General features: G+C 36.2%; 1 protein-coding gene and 1 pseudogene across 1 annotated transcript in view; one reads left to right on the top strand and one right to left on the bottom strand.

Moving 5' to 3' along the window:
- LOC121818338 (uncharacterized) overlaps positions 1-12,086 on the bottom strand; it is a 249,146-nt gene that overhangs the window by 114,060 nt on the left and 123,000 nt on the right. The gene's annotated exons all lie outside the window — the stretch shown is intronic.
- LOC105605520 (vacuolar protein sorting-associated protein VTA1 homolog) lies at positions 7,911-9,259 on the top strand (annotated as a pseudogene).

Raw genomic sequence — 12,086 nt, 5'->3', positions numbered from 1 at the left:
TAGGCTATCTTCATTTCTTCTTATTCGTTTTTCTGTATTTTACTTTGCTGAAGTGATTCCACCACTTTGTCTTTCAGATCACTCATCCGATCCTCTGCCTCAGTTATTATGCTATTGATTTCTCCAGTGTATTGTTTGTTTCTGTTTGTTTGTTCTTTAGTTCTTCTAGGTCTTTGGTAAACATTTCTTGCATCTTCTCAAGTCATTTTCTGAGATCCTGGATCATCTTGATTATCATCAATCTGAATTTTTTCTGAAAGGTTAACTCCACTTATTTGTTTCTCTGGGGTTTTATCTTATTCCTTCATTTGGCTCTTAGTCCTCTGTCCTTTCACTTTGATTAACTTTCTGTGATTGTGGTTTCTCTTCTGGAGGCTGCAGGATTGTAGTTCTTCTTGTTTCTTCTGTCTGTTCTCTAGTAAGTGAGGCCAAGAGGGTTCTGTAAGCATCCTGATGGGAGGGTAGGCGGTGGGAAAAATTGGATCTTACCCTGGTGGGCAGAACTGTGCAAAGGAAAACTATTAAAAAGCCACAAGATAAAAATAACAAATAACATACAAGGTAACCACAAGGTTACCAGCTAATCTCTCAACAGAAACTCTACAAGCCAGAAAGGATTGGCATAATATATTTAAAGTGATGAAAGAGAAGAACCTACAGCCAAGAATACCCAGCGAGACTCTTGTTTAGATTTTGGAGAAATCAAAAGCTTTATAGACAAGCAAAAGTTAAGAGAATTCAACACAACAAACCAGCTTGACAACAAATGCTAAAGGAACTTCTCTAGGCAGGCAACACAAGAGAAGGAAAATAGCTAAAAAAATTAGCCCAAAACAACTAAGAAAATAGTAATAGGATCATATATATTGATAATTACCTTAAATGTAAATGGATGAAATATCCCGACCAAGAGAAATAGACTGGCTGGTCTACAAACACAAACTGGTTTATATACTGTCTACAAGAGACTCACCTCACACTTACAGCCTGAAAGTAAGGGGATGGGACAAGGTATTTCACACAAATGGAAACTGAAGGAAATCTGCAGTAGCAATACTCACATCAGACAAAATAGACTTTAAAACAAAGACTGTTATAAGAGACAAAGAAGGACACTACATAATGATCTTGGGTTTAATCCAATAAGAAGATATAAAAATTATAAATATATATGCATCCAACACAGGAGCACCTCAATATGTAAGGCAAACATTAACAACCATAAAGAGAGAAATAGACAGTCACACAATAATAATGGAGGACTTAAACTCCCCACATCCACAAATGGACAGATCATCTTGACAGAAATTTGATGAGGAAATACAGGCCTTGAATGACACCTTAGACCAAATGGACTTAACTGATGTTCATAGAACATTTTATCCAAAAATGTCAGCCTACACATTCTTCTGAAATGCACACAAAACATTCTCCTGGATTTACCACATGCTGGGCCACAAGGTGAAACTTTGTAAATTTAAGAAAATTGAAATGCTTTCAAGCATCTTTTCTGATCACAATGCTATGAGATTAGAAATATACTACAAAAAAAATATAAAATACAAATACATGCCAGCTAAACAATATGTTACTAAACAACCAATGGACCACTGGAGAAGTTAAAGAGGAAATTTAAAAAATACCTAGAGACAAATGGAAATGAAAGCAAAACATTCCAAAACTTATGGGATACGGCAAAACCAGTTCCAAGAAAGAAGTCTATACCAATACAATCTTATATCAAGAAAGGAGAGAAAACTCAAATAAATAATATATTCTTACATCCAAAACAACAAGAGAAAGAAGAAAAAACAAACCTAAAGTTAGTAGAAGGAAGGAAATCGTAAAGATCAGAGCAGAAATAAAGGAAATAGAGACAAAACAATTGCAAAGATCAATGAAACTAAAAGCTGGTTCTTTGAAAAGATCAACAAATCTGATAAAATTTTACCAAGATTCCTCAAACAAAAAAGGGAAAGGACTCAAATCAATAAAATTATAAAGGAAAAAGGAGGAGGTACAACAGACAATGAAAAGGATCATATGAGACTACTATGAGCAAATGTATGCCAATAAAAGGACAACCTGGAAAAAATGGACAAATTCTTAGAAAGGCACAGTCTTTTAAGACTGAATAAGGAAGAAACAGAAAATATGAACAGGCCAGTCACAAGCCCTGAAATTGAAACTATGATTTAAAAACTTCCAACAAAGTTGTTGTATGACTCAGGGAACTCAAACAGGGGCTCTCTGACAATCTAGAAGGGTGGGATTCAGAGGGAGATGGGAGAGAGGTTGGGAGGGATTGGACATGGGGGTACCTATTGCTGATTCTTGTTGAGGTATGACAGAAAATGACAAAATACTGTAAAGGAATTATCCTTCAATTAAAACAATAAAGTGGTGAAAAAACCTCCCAACAAACAGGAGTCTAGGACCTGTGGCTTCACAGCGAAATTCTATCAAACATTTAGAAAAGAGTTAACACTTGCCCTTCTGAAACTCTTCCCAAAAATTGCAGAAAAAAGAAAATTTACAAATACATTCTGTAAGGACACTGTCACTCTGATACCAAGCCAGACAAAGACACAACACACACAAAAAAATTATAGGACACTATCATTGATGAATATAGATGCAAAAACCTTCAACAAAATACAAACAATCCAAATTCAACAATATATTAAAGTGATCATACACCATCATCAAGTGGTATTCATCTCAGTGACACAAGGATTTTCCAACATCCACAAATCAATAAATGTGATACACCACATCAACAAACTAAAGTATGAAAATCATATGATCATCTCTATAGATGCAGAAAAAAATTTTGGCAAAATTCAGCATACATTTATGATTTTAAAAAATAAAAAAATAACTCTCTAGAAAGTGGACATAGAGGGAACATACTTCCACATAATAAAGGCCATACATGACAAACCTACAGCCAATATCATACTCAATAGAGAAAACCTGAAGGCATTTCATCTAAGATCTGGAACAAGAGAAGGTTGTCCATTCTTGGCACTTCTATTCAACATAGTTTGGGAAGCTATAGCTACAGAAATCAGAGAACAAAAAGAAGTAATGGGAATCAAAATTGGAAAAGAATGTCACTGTTGCAGATGACATGATCCTATACATAGAAGATCCTAAAGATAATACCAGAAAACTGCTAAAACTCATCAATGAATTTGGCAAAGTTGTAGGCTACAAAGTTGATACACAGAAATCTGTTGCATTTTACACACTAACAATGAAAGATCAGAAAGAGAAATTCAAGAAACAATCCTATTTACCATTGCATCAAAAAGAATAAAATACTGAGGAAGAAGTCTAACTAAGGAGATAAAAGACCTGTATTCTGAAACCTATATGATGCTGATGAAAGAAATTGAAGATACATTCAGATGGAAAAGCATACTCAGGATTGGAAGAATTGATATCGTGAAAACAAATATACCACTGAAGGCAGTCTACAAATTCAATGCAATCCCTATCAAATTACCAACGACAGTTTTCACAGAAGTAGAACAAAAACTTTAAAATTTGTATAGAGACACAAAAGACCCCAAATAGCCAAAGCAATGTTGAGAAAGAAAAACGGAGCTGGGGACTCAGGCTCCCTATACTACAAAGCTACAGTCATCAAAACATAAAAATAGATGTAAAGGTGCTAAGCTTTTACAGGCATAAAAATAAATGTAAAGATCAATGGAACAGGATAGAAAATCCAGAAATAAACCCAGGCACTTATAGTCACTATATATTTGACAAAGGAGGGAACTACACAATGCTGCAAAAACAGTCTCTTCAACAAGCGGGGCTGGGAATACTGGACAGCTTCTGCTTCACTATGCTAAAGTCTTGATTCTGTGGATCACTACAAACAACAGAAAATTCATAAGGAGATGGGAATACCAGACCATTTTCCCTACCTCCTGTGAAACCTGTATGCAGGTCAAGAAGCAACAATTAAATCAGATGCAGAACAAAAAACTGGTTGAAAATTAGGAAAGGAGTATGTCAAAGCTGTATACTGTCACTGTCACCGAGCTTATTTAACTTATATGCCAAGTACATCATACAAAATACTGGGCTGGATGAAACACAAGATGGAATCAAGAATGCCAGGATCATGGAAACCAGTCCCATCACTTCATGGTAAACAGATGGGGAAACAACGGAGACAGTGGTAGACATTATTTTCTTGGGCTCCACAATCACTGCAGATGGTGACTGCAGCCAAGAAATTAACAGAGGCTTGCTCCTTGGAAGAATAGCTATGACAAACCTAGACAGCATACTTAAAAGCAGAGACATCACTTTACTGACAAAGGTCCATCTAGTCAAATCTATGGTTTTTCCAGTAGTCATGTATGGATGTGAGAGTTAGACTATAAAGAAAGCTGAGCACTGAAGAATTGGTGCTTTTGAACTGTGGTGTTAGAGAAGACTCTTGAGAGTCCCTTGGACTGCAAGGAGATCAAACCAGTCAATCCTAAAGGAAATCAGTCCTGAATATTCATTGGAAGGACTGATGCTGAAGCTAAAGGTCCAACAATTTGGCCACCTGATGCAAAGAACCAACTCACTGGAAAAAACCTTGATGCTGGGAAAGATTGAAGGCAGGAAAAGAAGGGAATGCCAGAGGATGAGTTGGTTGGATGGCATCACCAACTCAATGGACATGAGTTTGAGTAAGCTCGGGAGATGGTGAAGGACAGGGAAGCCTGGTGTGCTGCAGTCCATGGGGTCACAAAAAGTCAGACATGACTGAGCGACTGAACAACAACAACATGCCAAAAAATGAAATTAGATCATTGTTTAACACCATACACAAAAATGAACTGAACATGGTTTAAAGACTTAATGTGAGACTGGAAACAATAAAACCCTCAGAGGAAAATATAGAAGAACACTCTCTGACATAAATCACAGTAAAATGTCTTTTTTGATCTGTCTCTTAGAATAATGGATAAAAAACAGAAATAAAAAATCAGAACTACTTAAGCTCGAAAGCTTTTGCATAGCAAAAGAAACAGTATACAAAACAAAAAGACAACCTACAGACTGGAATGAAATATTTGCAAATAATGTGATTGAGAAGGGATTAGTCTCTAAAACTTGCAAATAGCTCATGATGCTTAACAGCATCAAAATAGAAAACCCAATCAACAAATGGGAAGAACACTCAGACACTTCTCCAGAGAAGACATACAAATGGCCAAGAGTCACATGAAAAGGTGTTCAACACTGCTAATCAGTAGAGAAATGCAAACCAAAACTACAATGAGATATTACCGCATATCAACCAGAATGGCCATCATCAAAAATCCACAAATGACAAATGCTGGAGAGGGTGTGGAAAGAAGACAACCCTCCTAATCTGTTGGTGGGAATGTAGATTGGTAGAGCCACTATGGAGAATAGCATGGATGTTCCTTAAAAAAAAAAAAAAAAGACTTAAAGACTTACCATATGACATTGCAATACCACTCACTTCTGGGCATATATCCAGAGAAAAAACATGATCCACAAGGTTACATGCACCCAAATATTCTTTGTAGCACTGTTTACAACAGCCAACACACACAGGCAATCTAAATGTCCATCGACAGAGGAATGGATATAGAAGATGTGGTGCATATGCACAATGAAATATTACTCAGCCATTAAAGAAAATGAAACTATGATATTCGGAGAAACATGGATGGACCTAGATAAAAGAAACGATACAAATTTTGATCGTTTTTGATCATTTTGATCAAAAACTTTTGGCCGTTTCCTATTGCAAAATAGGAAAGAGACTCATAGACTTAGAGAACGACCTTATGGCTGCTGTGGAAAAGCGTGGGGTGAAGGGATGGTTAGGGAGTTTGGGATCAACACATATACAGTGCTATATTTAAAAAGGATAACTCACCAGGGACTACTATATAGCACATAGAACTCTGTTCAATATTATGTCTCAGCCTGCATCTGAGGGGATTTTTGGGGAGAATGGATATATGTCTGTATACGATTAAATCTGGGAATTCCCTTGTGGCTCAGTGGTAAAGAATCCATTTGCCAATGCAGGAGATGCAAGTTATATCCCTCAATCAGGAAGATCCCCAGTAGAAGGAAACAGCAATCAACTCCAGTATTCAGCCTGGGAAATCCCATGGACAGTTGATGGAGTCTCAAAAGAATCAAACATGATTTAGTGACTGAACAATAACAGCAATGTGGCTGAGTCTCTTCATTGTTCACCTGAAAATATCACTATACTGTTAATCAGCTACTATCCAATCAGTTCAGTTCAGTCGGTCACTCATGTCTGACTCTTTGTGACCCCATGACCTCCCTGTCCATCACGAACTCCTGGAGTTCACTCAAACCCATGTCCATTAGGTCGGTGATGCCATCCAGCCATTTCATCCTCTGTCGTCCCCTTCTCCTCCTGCCCTCAATCTTCCCCAGCATCAGGGTTTTTTTCAAATAAGTCAGCTCTTTGCATCAGGTGGCCAAAGTATTGGAGTTTCAGTTTCAACATCAGTCCTTCCAATGAACGCCCAGGACGGTTCAGCTTTGGGATAGACTGGTTGGATCTCCTTGAAGTGCAAGGGACTCTCAAGAGTCTTCTCCAACACCACAGTTCAAAAGCATCCATTTTTCGGTGCTTAGCTTTCTTTATAGTCCAACTCTGACATCCATACATGACCACTGGAAAAACCATAGCCTTGACTAAACGGACCTTTGTTGACAAAGTAATGTCTCTGCTTTTTAATATGCTATCTAGGTTGGTCATAACTTTACTTCCAAGAAGTAATTTTAATTTGTAAAATGAAAGTGATAGTCACTCAGTTGAATCTGACTCTTTGTGACCCCATAGGCTATAGCCCCCTAAGCTCCTCTGTCCATGGATTTCCTAGGCCAGAATACTGGACTGGGTTGCCATTCCCTTCTCCAGGGGAATCTTCTCACCCAGGGATCAAACCCAAGTCTACATTACAGGCAGATTGTTTATCATCTGAGGCACCAATGATGCCCCTATTTGTAAAATATGGTTACTATTAATATCTTCTTCACATGGCTGTTGTGGAGATTGAATGAGATAATGCAAATAAAGTGTTTTGTATGTGGGCTTCACAAACTCTAATACTTATCAGTATTTGTCTTCAGAATATGGAAAAAAATCACCAAATATTATGTGTCAAGTAATAAAAAATGCTGGTGCAGTCCTTGATGTAAAAATTGGGGAGTAAAAGTTAAACATGCTTTTATGAATTCAATTCCATTTTCCTTGCTGAGTAAGTACCCATGACTTAGAGTATTTCACTGAAGACTAACACAACCATAACACATGTATAAAAAATAATTTTAAACTTACTTGATTCTTTCCTACTTTGAACATTAGCTAGTATTGTGATTTTAGCTTAGTTGTTAAATCTATCCTCAGTTATTTAGCATAATGTCAGTTAAATTCTATCATACTTGTTGAATTTAATAGTTATAGTGACAATATCACCTTTTAATTCTTAGCAGGGTTTCTCAAGAGAATGTCCAAGTGTGGATTGATTAGAGATAATTTGATAGGCTGAATACCCTTTAAACAGGTGAAATTAAAATTCATGGGTTATTGTTTTGACAAAAGAATCTCAGAAAGAAAAAGTAGCATTTCAACCATAATTTTATCAAGTTTGACAAATTGTAGCCATGAACTAAAAATTAGCTAAAATATGAGAGGGTTGAAGACAGAAATTCACAGTTTTTAACTACTCTGAGGTTGAAAACTAAGAATATACACAGGTGACACTGGCCCTCAAATTACAGGTGGATGCAAGAAAGGGACACTACCTTTAAATAGTGGAGTGGGCTACATTTTACCTTACTTCAGCTCAGTACAAAAGGATCTTTCTGGGAGTAGGAAGTGGTGATTCCTGAAGAGGAGATGGCTGCTCTTGCTACACTGCCCCCACTGCCCCAACAGTTTAAGAGCATACAGCATCATCTGAGGACGGCTCAGGAGCATGACAAGTGAGACCCTGTGGTGGCATATTACTGTCGATTGTACGCAATGCAAACTCGAATGAAGATTGATAGTAAAACTCCTGAGTGTCGTAAATTTCTATCAAGGCTAATGGATCAGTTAGAAGCTCTTAAGAAACAGTTGGGTGATAATGAAGCTATTACTCCAGAAATAGTTGGTTCTGCACATTTGGAGAATTACGCTTTGAAAATGTTTTTGTATGCAGATAATGAAGATCATGCTGGGAGATTTCACAAAAAAACATGATCAAGTTCTTCTATACTGCAAGTCTTTTAATAGATGTCATAACAATGTTTGGAGAACTCACTGATGAAAATGTGAAACACAGAAAGTATGCAAGGTGGAAGGCAACATATATTAATAATTGTTTAAAGAATGGAGAGACTCCTCAAGCAGGCCCTGTTGGGCTTGAAGAAGACAATGTAGATGTTGAGGATAATGAAGATGCTGGAGTCACCTCTCTGCCCACTCAGCCACTTCAGCCGTCATCTTCCACATATGACCCATGCAACACGCCATCAAGTGGCTATACTGGAATCCAGATTTCCCCTGGTGCCCACGCTCCAGCTAATACCCCAGCAGAAGTGCCTCACAGCACAGGTGTAACAAGTAACACTATCCGGCCTACTCCACAGACTATTCCGGCCATTGAGCCTGCACTCTTCAGTACAGTGCCCCAGGGCGATATCCAACTAACACCCGAGGACTTTGTGAGGGCTCAGAAATACTGCCAAGTATGCTGGCAGTGCTTTGCAGCATGAAGATGTCAGCACTGCAGTGCAGAATCTGCAGAAGGCCCTCAAGTTACTGACTACAGGCAGAGAATGAAGCCTTTGTACAACATCCTTGCATTTTTGGCTTAAAGAACTAACAGTCCACTACTCTATCTTCAGCCTATCAGGAGCACAGTTTTAAGGAAGACTGCAGTTCCATTGACTTTAACAATGAAATCTGTGTCTGTGTATCAGATTCCTATTGAAGTATTCATCAGCAGCCTCAACCAGTTTTCAATGTCCATTTAGTGGATCCAGTAGTCTCTGAGTGCATAGCTCTCTAATATGAGCAAGGTCCTACAAATGCCCACTGAACCCTGCTTGTTCAAAACATGAAAACACTTCTATAAAATGTATTGGGAATTAGCTTTGAATCTTAATTTAAATAAATGAAGGAATCTTATAGTCTATAATTTGAACAAACAGACCCTAATCATTTTGCTATAAAATTCTGAACTTAACTTTTAATAAAGACTGCCAGAATATTCTAGATTAGAGATCATATTTCTGTTTTCCTCAGGATTAAACAGATATGAATGTTCTAAACTGTTAGATGAATCTGAAAGAGACTATATTCAAATTTCAGTTTATACTCAAATAGAGCTATGCTAAAAAATAAAATGTTCATGAAAGGAAAAAGTAATGAAGTAAAGAGGTAGCATCAGTTCTAGACGTAAGAATAATATTGGTTGCTCAACGGTTTTCCCTTACCCATTGACACTTAAGGTGAATTGGTATTTGCTTCCTAGGCAGTTTGACTGCATGTATTAGAGAATGAAAACAAGATGTTTGTAGTAATGCCTGGAAACTTGGTGCTTTTGAGTTAAGGTTCTCTGCTGCTATGGAATGGATTCCATAGAGTATATAGCTATGAATGATGCAGATTATAAGAACATGATTCTCAGTTGTTGAGTTTATAAGTTTTTTTGTGGGGAATTACAAACTTACTGTGTCACCTGCATGTATGCTGTGTAAAAAACAAATACAAAGTTTCTTTTAACTAGTGTGACTTATTGCAGAGCCAGATATCATTTTTACATGCTGAAATTGTCACATTTTTAAAGTAAGACAGTTTTTAAAATGAGAGAAATTTGGCAGATTTACCTGAAATTTATCGGATATATTTCATTCATTACACTAATGTTTGGAATCTTTTAACATAGGGGTCAGCAAATTGTGGTCTGTGGGCTGGCCACTTGTATAAATAAAGTTTTATTGAAACTGAAAAAAAAACAAAAGGGTCTTTCTGTACTTCTGTTTTCTTCTGACTTTTGTTGAAATAAATAATATGGTTTTAAAATCAAATTTCAGGTCTGTCTATGAATTGGAAAAAGTCAGAAAGGATATGCAATATATGGTTAACAGTGACTACCTCTGGGGAAAGGACTTTCATTTTTTACTTCATACAACTTAAAAAATAATGTGGTAAATAAAATCATTTGAATAAAACTCCAAAGTATAATTTTATTTAATAAGGAATAAAATAATTCATATACAGGCTAGAAACAAAGCACTTTAAATCTTAGTGTGCCATATGCAACTGTATACTATTATATATTATATGATGTATAACATTATATATTATATATGAAATATTTTATGTTTCATATTATAGCATATTACCTAATATGTTTATTCCACATACTATATCATATAATACAATAGTATATACCATATAATATATATAATTGGTTTATAACAACAAAAATAAGCAGATATGTTTTTTCCCTTATAGTAGCAGCACAATTTCAAGACTATAGATTAGTGCTTAAACATTTGTGGTTTTTATTTGGTTAACTGACAAATAATTTTTTCTTAAAAAAAGAGCTGTTTTTTCCCCTGTGTTTTAAATCTATTATGTTAACTAATAGTATATTATAGTAACACTATAGTACTAATAAAAGTCAACAAAATTCAGCATTTTTCATAATAGCTTGTTCCAAGGTTAGTTTCTAAATCTTAACAGACATGTAACATAATCAGTTACCAAAAATGTGCTTAAAGAGACAGTTTTAAAATTAGTATTGATGATATTTTAGTAAAAAGACACAAAACGTTTTAAAAAGAAAAAGCCATTTCTTGAGATTAGGAACTAGAGAGTTTTCACAAATCAACCACTAATATTTCAAGGACAGAAACCATATGGTATTTATTTTTGTTCCATATTCCTAGCCCACAGTTCAGTTCAGTTCAGTTCAGTTCAGTTGCTCAGTCGTGTCCAACTCTGCAACCCCATGTACTGCAGCATGCCATACTTCCTTGTCCATCACCACTTCTCAGAGCTTGCTCAAACTAGGGGCTCTATAAATATTTGTTGAACTAAACTGAATAATAAAGTCAAGAAATATAAATACACTGGTATAAAAGTAATTCATCATAAGAGTCAGGAATACTACAAGAACTTCTAATAATAGAAACATTAAAAAAAATCTTGCAGTGAAATCAGAAAGAGAGCACCAACACCATAGGGGTACACAGAAAATGCTAAATGTTAATATATGTGTATATGAGAATGATGTCCAAACAAAATTTAAGAGCTGACACCAGATAACAACCTAAATTTATCTCTTTGTAGATAAGAAGACACAGAGATAACACGCAAATCACTCAAGGTCATGCAGCAAAAGATATTATAAAGATAAAAGTTCTAGTTACTACATATTCTGAACCAAATATGACACATGGCTTCACAAAGAGTAAATGAATACTACACAACAGATAGGATGTGTTAAGTACAAAAAAGTACCAAAACGATGTTATAGGAATCAAACTAAAGCCAATATTTTTCAGAGAAGTGATATATTATAGCTAAGAATTGTTATCCAGAAATTCAATCCCATTCAGACACTTTTGGCTGCATAAATTTGAGTAAGCTATTCAATGACTGTGTATCAAGTGTTTTTGTCTATAAAATAGGGATATACTAATGCATCTATATGGAATTTAGAAACATGGTAAAGATAACCCTGTATGTGAGACAGCAAAAGAGACACAGATGTATAGAACAGTCTTTTGGACTCTGTGGGAGAGAGAGAGGGTGGGATGATTTGGGAGAATGGCATTGAAACATGTATAATATCATATAAGAAATGAATCACCAGTCCAGGTTCAATGCAGGATACAGGATGCTTGGGACTGGTGCACTGGGATGACCCAGAGGGATGGTATGGGGAGGGAGGTGAGAGGGGGGTTCAGGATGGGGAACATGTGTATACCCATGGAGGATTCATGTTGATGTATGGCAAAACCAATATAATATTGTAAAGTAATTAGCC

This window comes from Ovis aries, chromosome X, assembly GCF_016772045.2.
Source record: "Ovis aries strain OAR_USU_Benz2616 breed Rambouillet chromosome X, ARS-UI_Ramb_v3.0, whole genome shotgun sequence".
Lineage (NCBI taxonomy): Eukaryota > Metazoa > Chordata > Mammalia > Artiodactyla > Bovidae > Ovis > Ovis aries.
The sequence above is the reverse complement of the archived record's forward strand: the minus strand, read 5'-3'. Positions and strand labels throughout refer to the sequence as shown.